At 41.0% G+C, this 9,219-nt stretch overlaps 1 long non-coding RNA gene across 1 annotated transcript; it reads right to left on the bottom strand.

The window, feature by feature from the left end:
- Nucleotides 1–8,155: 8,155 nt before the first annotated feature.
- LOC309368510 lies at nucleotides 8,156–9,204 on the bottom strand. The gene is made up of 2 exons (XR_014167804.1): nucleotides 9,010–9,204; nucleotides 8,156–8,849 (listed from the first exon to the last, which is right to left on the bottom strand). It is a non-coding gene; the product is annotated as an uncharacterized lncRNA (long non-coding RNA).
- Nucleotides 9,205–9,219: the final 15 nt, after the last annotated feature.

Below are 9,219 nucleotides of genomic sequence, written 5' to 3'. Positions count from 1 at the left end.
TCTGAACTCCTAAACACTAGGAATGCCCAGAAAACCCAGTGCTTAATCGAGAAGAACTATGCCTGAAAGCTAATTTTATGCCACAGAAGTTCCTTTTAAAACTTCAGATATGATAAATGGCACTGTTGAAATGAATGAGGGAGCAGGGGTGGATTTTTCCAGCAAGTTCTCCTAGCACGAATCTGGTTACAAAAGGAATGAAATATTTTTGTTTTCTCAACAGTCCCAACGATAGGCGCAGTTGGATTGAGAAATTTTAGAGAAAAACTAGTGATTCATTTCAAACTGGGCAGCAGATCCTTAACATGATTGCCTTAAAATTAAATGTGCTAATGCTTACCTCTAAAGCCCTAAATGGCTTGAGATCCAAGTACCTATAGGAACACCTCTCTCTACACCAACACGCCCGTGCCTTCAAAAAGATGCAGCTGGTATGTTATCTTAATTCCTATTATTATTATTATTATTATTATTATTATTATTATTATTATTATTATTATTATTATTATTCTTTTTTCTTTAAAAAAACGTTTAGGGGTACTCTCATTTTCCTACTCATATTAAAATACTTCCTCTCAATGAGGCCAAACATAGATTCACAAAATGTCTAGGGGTATGCGTACCCTTGCATCCCCCCAGAAAAAAGCACTGGTTATGATTATGAGATCATGATTGTACCTTTCCTCTCAGGTATGATGTATGACTGGTGCTGCCACCACTGCAGTCTTTTTGGTGCCAACTTAAAGCCTATTTATATACCAGTGTATTCTGAGCACTTTAATTGCTGCCACCTTTCCTATTGTTTTAGTTATTCTGGGATTTGATTAGGAACCTACTTATTTATTTTGTATTTTATTTTAGAATGACTCAGCGATTATGGCCTTTGCCTGCAACCTGTTAGAATTCCTGCTGCATGATTGCGGTCATGAGATTGTTGTCTATCACATGATGGTATATGTTTTGACTCCACAGAGTGGGAAGTTATAGAGACAGGATGTTTGTGTTACTGTGTTCTGTGAAGTGGGACTGTTGTCCTTTGTTCTTTCTCTTTGCTGTCTGATGCTAGGGAGAGAGGGAGCCATGTTGCAGTGCTCTGTATGTGTTTATATGTAAATAAAGTAGATTAGCCAAAATGCTGAGTTGCTGAGGTCTGTTACGCAAGCTGCAAAGACTCTGTGGATCCCTAAGTGTGCCGGTGTCTGTCGGCATCGGTCGCTGTGATGTTTGGGCTGAAGAAAGCTAATGAAGCTCCCGAACGATTGACCAGGAGAGAGAGAACATGCCAGTCGAGCATATGTCTCTGCCAGGGTCCTACTCGAGTGTAGGACAAACTCCTGACACAACCCTAGGATCTGTCAGGGTTAAAGGTGGTTTTACATTAACAATAACTAAATTATAAAATAGTAAAAGTCATCATCAAGTGTTGAGAAAGTGGTCATCATTAATAGCAATTGATGAACCTAAACGTTCAGAGGGGAATACTTGTGAATAAGAGACTCTGGCCACTCAGTGGGAGGAGGGCTGTTTATGGCTTCCCAAAGGCACCTCTTTAACTACCTTTGAAAACAGGGTGCCGATAGATGAGCACTTAGTGTAGACATTACCATTCACTCTGGCTTCAGTCCTCCCCCCCCCCCGCCGCCACAAGGTATTTGAAGCCACATACACATGACATTAGCCCAAATCCATCTGTATCCTGTAGTTCCTTGAGAAATACTGCTGTTTAGTGTGTTTACCCTCAAATTGGCTTCCATCTGGTTTTGAAAACATAAACCACATTCACTGTGCAGTGTTGGGTACATTTGAGAAAGTCGTTGTGCATGCACAGTTGATAGCTGTGTTTTAAAGGTGTTGGGATGGTTGCAGATGTGGGACAACAAAACAAGTAATACACATGGGGTCAATACACCCAGGGCTTTTTTCCAGCCGGAACTCAGTGCCGGCGCCTCTCAGGTGGGCGCCATTGCAATTATAAAAGAACAAGGTGAGTTCATGGTGAGTTCCAGTACCTCTTTTTCTGGAGAAATAGCACTAAATACATTAGGGTTGCCATGTGTCCAGAATTTCCCGGGACATAGCCAGGACTTGGCAGTGTCTGGGTGGAAATCACTTTAATTTCCAGGAAAGTGTAGATTTTGGCAAGTATCCTTAAAAATAGCTCCAAAACTTCAATTTATTTGGTTTTTTTGCAATTTTGTGTCCGTATCTACACTTTTTGAAATATGGCAACCCTATAAAAATGTTTAAGTGTCCGCTGTTTCTTTGCAAAAGAGGATAGGGAGAGAACTAGAATAGGTGGTGGAGGCCACACAACATTTCTTCCAGCAGAGAAGCAACTGGGACCGCAGGGATCCCTTCTGAACCAAAGTAATACATTTTTCAGTTTAGTTAGGTGTGATGATTAAGTGTCCACAGTATCTTTGAGAGCGGGGAGAAAACCATAACAAATTGTCTCTGTGACCTCCTTCCTATCAGCCCCACCAGGACCAGTTCACCAATGGCCACTGGTCAGAAAATAGATTGTGCTTTCTTGGTACAGATTGTTGAGGGTTTCTGATCCAATTGTTTAACAACAGGAAAAACAAAATGACTTTTCTCCAGCTAGCCGAGACTGCTGAAAGAAGAACACTGACCAGGGGTGGACCTGCATAACACTCTCAGGCCTTGCAAATGTAAACAGTATTGAGGGACCATTGGTCTGACAGCTTCCGATGTTCCTGTTCCACTCGGTACATTCTCTTGACAGACATTGGAACTGATGCCTTAATTCTGTACACAAATGAGGCGAAAACATGCTAAGCAAACAGCATCACTATAGTCTCCTTGCTGTGATGAAAACCCAAACTGGGAATATTACGCATAATAGAGGGTGGTCTTGGGCATTCTAGTCAACATGTGCAGGCTCAGTCTTAAGAAACAATTTGTTGTAACTGTGACAATGCAAACAGGAAGAAGATAATGCGTGCATTCTCTAAACAGTGTTTCTATAATCTCTTTTGGAACATAACAAAGAAATGCAGGGAGTCGCACTGCATGTACTCAGAGGTTCATCTACAGACCTTCCCTCCATGTATACCCTGCCCATCATAATGACAGACATTTTGCTGCTTTAAAATAATTCCCCCATTAAGAAATCCCTGTGCTGCCTCTCTTTCTTGTTTTATTATCCTGGAATGATTCAAAGGAAGCATTAAAGTTATTTGCTGTGCTTTCTTTCCTTGCAGATGATAGCTCTAGATGGAATTATTAATAATAGTCCTGCATTATGACGGAAAAGGGGGAGGAAAGGGCAAATGAGTTGGAGTGAGCTGCTTCAACAGAAATGATGCATCCAGCCCAAGGTAAGGTAAAAGGTAAAAGACCCCTGGACGGTTAAGTCCAGTCAAAGTATTGCTTTACTTACCAGCATGTGGGTGCTTACAGTGGCATATGTCATCATTCATGCCAATGCAATGTTCCAAAACATGGCATTACAGGAGACTTTGGTCAGTGCTATGCAGGAGACCCACTGGAACAAGATGCAAGGGTTTGTCTACACTATGTTTTTTATGGGGTGAGATGTGTTCTTGAATTCACCCCTGCAATGTTTCTGCAGAGCTTGCTCTTTCAGTTCAGTGGAAGAAGATCTAGTCACATTATCTCCCCCTTTCCCACCATTTTATTGCATATTAAATAAATGCAAAACAACGTCTGGAGTACAGTTTGGGTGATGTGTATGTTTATTCCATTGCAGTGGTCACATGTGCTACTGTGACCACCAGTACCTCCTAGGGTGCCCACAAAATTCTCAGTAAATATATCCTCAAAAATGCACAATGTACAAGAGACTGCTTGCTCTTCCTGCTCTGTTTGCACTGGCTCAGCCTCCCCAAATTGAGCATGGCACCCCTCCTTCTGTTTTGACCAGCTTCTCTCTGTGAATGAGCATGGCAGTGGCTGGTGTTAGTTGCATTTCCCCCCATCAATAGACAGGCACAACTGCACTATTTTGTGGTCCTATTTCTTTCTTCTCTGTTAGATGTGGCAGCCATTTTTGTGACATGGCACACTCCATTGGCAACCATGTTGTTGTTGTTGTTGATGATGATGATGATGATACCCTGCCCATCTGGCAGGGTTTCCCCAGCCTTGGCACTTTTTCAAAATTGCAGATATTCCCTCTGACCTTTCACCTACAATATACACCTCATTTCATTTATCAATTGCTTCCTATGAAACATCCTGTAATTAACAATTACAAAATCAGTAAAATGGGTAATGTGTTGCTGGAGAAACACAAAACCAAAGTCCCTTAGGAATATGGAACTAGTTGCATAGCTTTTTGGATCCTGGCCTACATTTCTTATAACATGATCCTATACTCAGGAGTAAGCCCTACCGAGTTCAATGAAATTTACTCTCAGTTAAGTGTTTATAAGATGGCTGCCAAAATGTGTTTGTGTGTGTGTGTGTGTGTGTGTGTTTGTCCCAGAAAAATAATTTAATGTAAGCTTTATCGTGCATCTTCTAAATTTAAATTGGCTCCATACATGCTTATGAAAGGGAACAGGACTTTTTTATTTAAAAAGAAAAGGTGGGGTTGCCTCCCTAGCTAATACTAATTTACTGGATGTTTAATTTTATTGCTGTTTCAATGTTCTATTGCTTCTCTTAATGCTATCAATGTGATTTACGTATTTACCGTAACATCTTTGAAGATGTTTCATTTCCCTCTGCAATTAAGCTTTTTTATTTTTTAGCTTCTACAAGTTTTTTTTTAAAAAAAAGATGCTAGCAAACAAAAATGTGAATCCACTTACTCATAGGTGATAAAAATTCACAGTAAAGCCATAGATGTAGCAGAGTGAGAATTACCGTAGCAGCAGGAATCAAAGATAAAAGAAGATTACAGATGATGAAATGTAGTAATTGACTAGAAATCGCTGAAAAATACCAGATGGATGTCAGTGTTCCACACAGTTCTAATATGCCTGTGTGGTTTTATTGAGCTTCACTTTTCAAATTTCCTAAGTGTAATTGTGGTTTATTGATATAGTATATGGCCCAGTTAATAGGTGACTGTAAAGAGAGATGCAGCTTAAGCCCGTCTGCGTCCAGGAATAAATACTGCCCTGCACTGCCTGGTTGAAGAGGTTCCTGTTAATGGCTGCCAGAAGATGCATTTGTTTCCTTGTACATGAACAGAAATTGCTCCATGTTGGATTTAAATTGTAGGACGAAGTGCTGCAGCAAAGATCAGGCACACAATTATGGCGCCTGCCAAAAGAGGCTTATGTAGGGTTTTTACATTAGTTTTGAGAAGAAGAGGGAAAACCCCACCAAAAGAAGGAAAACAAATTCCTTTGGAGTAACAGCTTGTCACAGTCAGCTTGGAGTCTTCACTCGCTTCCAAGGGCGGTTTTCTCTCATTTTACTTTTCAGTGGTGAGGAACCAGGCACATGCAAGCTTATAATATGCCAGATAATATTAACGTTTGCCTGCATTTGCACTTCAGAGTGATTAAATTAAGGAAAAGAGGAGGTGCAGGAAGAGACGGTCTATTCCACAAGACTGGCATTACTATGCCAAATGATGTCTGGGTTTTAAAATGTGAAGCTGCTGTTCTAGTGGTGGTGGTGGTTATACTGTTTTGCATATATTTTGTACCTGATCCATCTGCTGTTTCTGCTGGTGTCTTTTTTTATTATTGGAAGAACATTACTCATATTATCCTTCCTCTTTCACACAAACTCAAGCTCTGTTGTTATGAATTAACATTCACAGACACTTGGAAATCTGAGGGATCATCTCCTTCAGCATGAACCTACCTGAATACTAGCATAATTAAGGGAAGACCTCATACCTCTCAACATTTCTCCAATGAAAATAGGGACACCCTATTTAATAATAATAATAATAATATCCCATCCACCTGACTGCGTTGCCCCAGCCACTCTGGGTAGCTTCCAACATATATAAAAAACATAATAAAACATTAAACATTAAAAAAGCTTCTGTGTACAGGGCTGCCTTCAGATGTCTTCTAAAGGTGACTATCTGCTTGGCTTGGGAGTCACTTAACTCCATGTTGTTGTTTAGTCGTTTAGTCGTGTCCGACTCTTCGTGACCCCATGGACCAGAGCATGCCAGGCACTTCTGTCTTCCACTGCCTCCCGCAGTTTGGTCAAACTCATGCTGGTAGCTTCGAGAACACTATCCAACCATCTCGTCCTCTGTCATCCCCTTCTCCTTCCCAACATCGGGGTCTTTTCCAGGGAGCCTTCTCTTCTCATGAGGTAGCCAAAGTATTGGAGCCTCAGCTTCACGATCTGTCCTTCCAGTGAGCACTCAGGGCTGATTTCCTTAAGAATGGATAGGTTTGATCTTTTTGCAGTCCATGGGACTCTCAAGAGTCTCCTCCAGCACCATAATTCAAAAGCATCAATTCTTCGGCGATCAGCCTTCTTTATGGTCCAGCTTTCAGTTCCATACATCACTACTGGGAAAAGCATATCTTTTACTATACTCCATACCCTCCAAAATTTGTCTAATGCAAATAGGGATGTCCTAAGGAAAAGCGAGACATTCCAGGATCAAATCAGAAACCTGGGATGCTACTGTTCTGCCTTCACCAATGGAGATGGTATGCCTCTATGTGCCAGCTGCTGAAAACCGCTGGGTAGGGTGAGCATGCTCCTGTGCTCAGGTCCTGCTTGAAGGCTTCCCATGGACATCTGGTTGGTCACTGTAAGAACAGGATGTGGGGCTAGATGGACCACTGGCCTGATCCAGCAGTTCTGTCATTATCACATGCTGATTTGCTGGGAGTAAATATGCAGAGTTGTGTTCCACAAATGTTTCAGAAATGAACAAAGCAAAGCTAAAACTATGCCGTAAAATGACATGTTGTTTGTGGGGTCCCACAGCGTGGTAAACAGATCTCCTTTTGGAATCTCAAGACTGGGACACATCAGCTGCAGTGTAAATTGGGCGTTTGCTGTTAGTATTAATTACCTCTCGAGTGCACCGAATATGAGCTCATTTGTATTCAGAACAATCCCCCTAGAATAAGTAAAGAAGAAAGATATTACAACCAGAAACACAAGAAGAAATAAAAGATCAATGAATGGCAAAAAAAGAGTGTTCTAAACTTTTTTCTCCAGCTGCCTTAAAGGATCGTCCTCAAAAATCAGCTATAGATGTGTAGCTGACATGCAACTTCTAACGCTGATAGGTGGCAGCAGGGGTTTCTCTAGAGAAAACATAAAGTGCTTGATGATCATGTATTTGTCTTGTTACTTGCCTAGTAAGACAGCTAATTATTGCAGAGTTATCCAGAGTTATGGCAGGTGACAGAAATATTGAGGACACAATATTGTATAAAGAAACAGTGTATATCTAATAAATAGTCTTGGGGGGGGATTTCAGGGAGTGGGGATTTTGCCTCACACCCTGAAAACTACAAGCTACGTTGTTCTAAGTTCCAGTTGGATCATCTGTCTGGCCCATCCATATCCATCCATAGGATATCTACCTATGACCTACTGTCATAGGTAGATATCCTCACAAAGGATGCAACATACAAGATTGTGTTCTCCAAAGGTCTTCTTCAAGGGATCCAGCTGTGATTAAGTAGAGATCAACTAAGGACAGTCATGCCATGTGTGTTCTCTGTGCCCCTTCTTCAGCTCAAGTAATTATTTCAAGCAATTTTGCCAAGATACAGAAGTTCCAAACATCTCAATGACTGTCAGAGTTGTTCATGCTTAGACAGGGCCATTGTGCCCATTTTATACAGAGTCAAGTGAGGTTTGCCCCTGAACCTACACATAACAAGAAAGTTCAATGACTCACCGCTCCCTGATGGTGTTCCTGTATGAACTACGTGTTTATCACATTTATACTTTACTTTTGTAGATATGCACATCAACCATTGAGTATGAAGAGTACTGAAAGATGTTTAGAATAAACAGCTATACCAATATATGTTTATATAAGTGAATATTGGAATAGGAAGTGACAACTTGTGACCTGTCAGTGATCCACACCAATAAAGCAGTAGCACAAAAGCATGCACAAACAGAACCAGGAATTTAAACAATTAAAAAATGAATGCAATCAACAGTTGTGCAAACTAACTAGAACCAATTCTAGTGAAGGACCGCATAAAACTAATAATCATCAGAATGAACCTGTTTTAATAGTGTTTCTTCTCATTCCCAATTCTGCAGTACCAAGTATAAGTAGATATGACACAGTAAATAATGAAACAATATAATGTTTTGTACCTAATACAGAGCTTTGTAAGAGAGGGAGGAATCATACCAGGGCTTATATCACAATTGACATGTTGTTAATTCGTTGCTGCCTCGTCTCTTGTTAGGAAATCAAGTAGGAATGTCCTTTCCAGTATTTATGAAGACTGACAGGGAAGTGCTGCTCAGAAGCTCTTGATCGGTGTTGGCAGAAATGTGCAATTTCATTTATTTTATTTTGCTGATGGAAGTTGACAGGAATTCAAGACTGTGGTTAGCCACACTGTCTCATGCATTGATAATCACATACATTCAAAGGGGTGCCACAAAGTTCAGGTGTCGGCTAGCTCCTTTCCATTTAGCAGCCCTGGAAACCACCTGCAGATCAAAAGGAGGATATGCATATCTTTCCTCTGTGGCCTCTGTGCAGAGATGAGATGCTTTTTGGGATGTGGTGGCTATGTGATCAAGTGTAGAAAGAAGAGCATTGCAATGGCCAGGACCACACCAAAGGTCACTGTTATTATGATGTGTCTCTCTATGTGCACACATGTGTGTTTTTGACCCCACTCATCACTGGGTGAACGCTTGCCAAAACCATTCTAGTTTCTTCTCTGCAATGAAAAAAGGAATTCAGAAGAAGAATTCTAGTCCTGTTAGTGTGGCATAGTAGTTAAGAGTGTTGGATTAGGACCTAGGAGACCAGGAGTCAAATTCCCAGTCAGCCATGAAGCTCGCTGGGTGTCCTAAAGTTAGTCTCTCAGCCTAAATTACCTCACAGGGTTGTTGTGGGACTAAATGAGGGAGAGAACTGTATATGCCACTTTGAGCTCTTTGGAGAAAAGGTGGGATAGAAAAGCAATAATAAAAATACTTGGACTCTTGAGTTCCTGCATCTGAAAAAGGAAAACAAAACAAAACTGCCTGAGTTGGTAGCCCTGGCGATACCCTTGACAACCACTGGAACACTGGGCGCCCTTGGTG

The sequence above is a fragment of the Podarcis melisellensis genome (assembly GCF_964234715.1).
Source record: "Podarcis melisellensis genome assembly, chromosome: 4".
Classification (NCBI taxonomy): domain Eukaryota; kingdom Metazoa; phylum Chordata; class Lepidosauria; order Squamata; family Lacertidae; genus Podarcis; species Podarcis melisellensis.
Note: the sequence above shows the minus strand (reverse complement) of the source record. Positions and strands in the feature narration are given on the sequence as shown.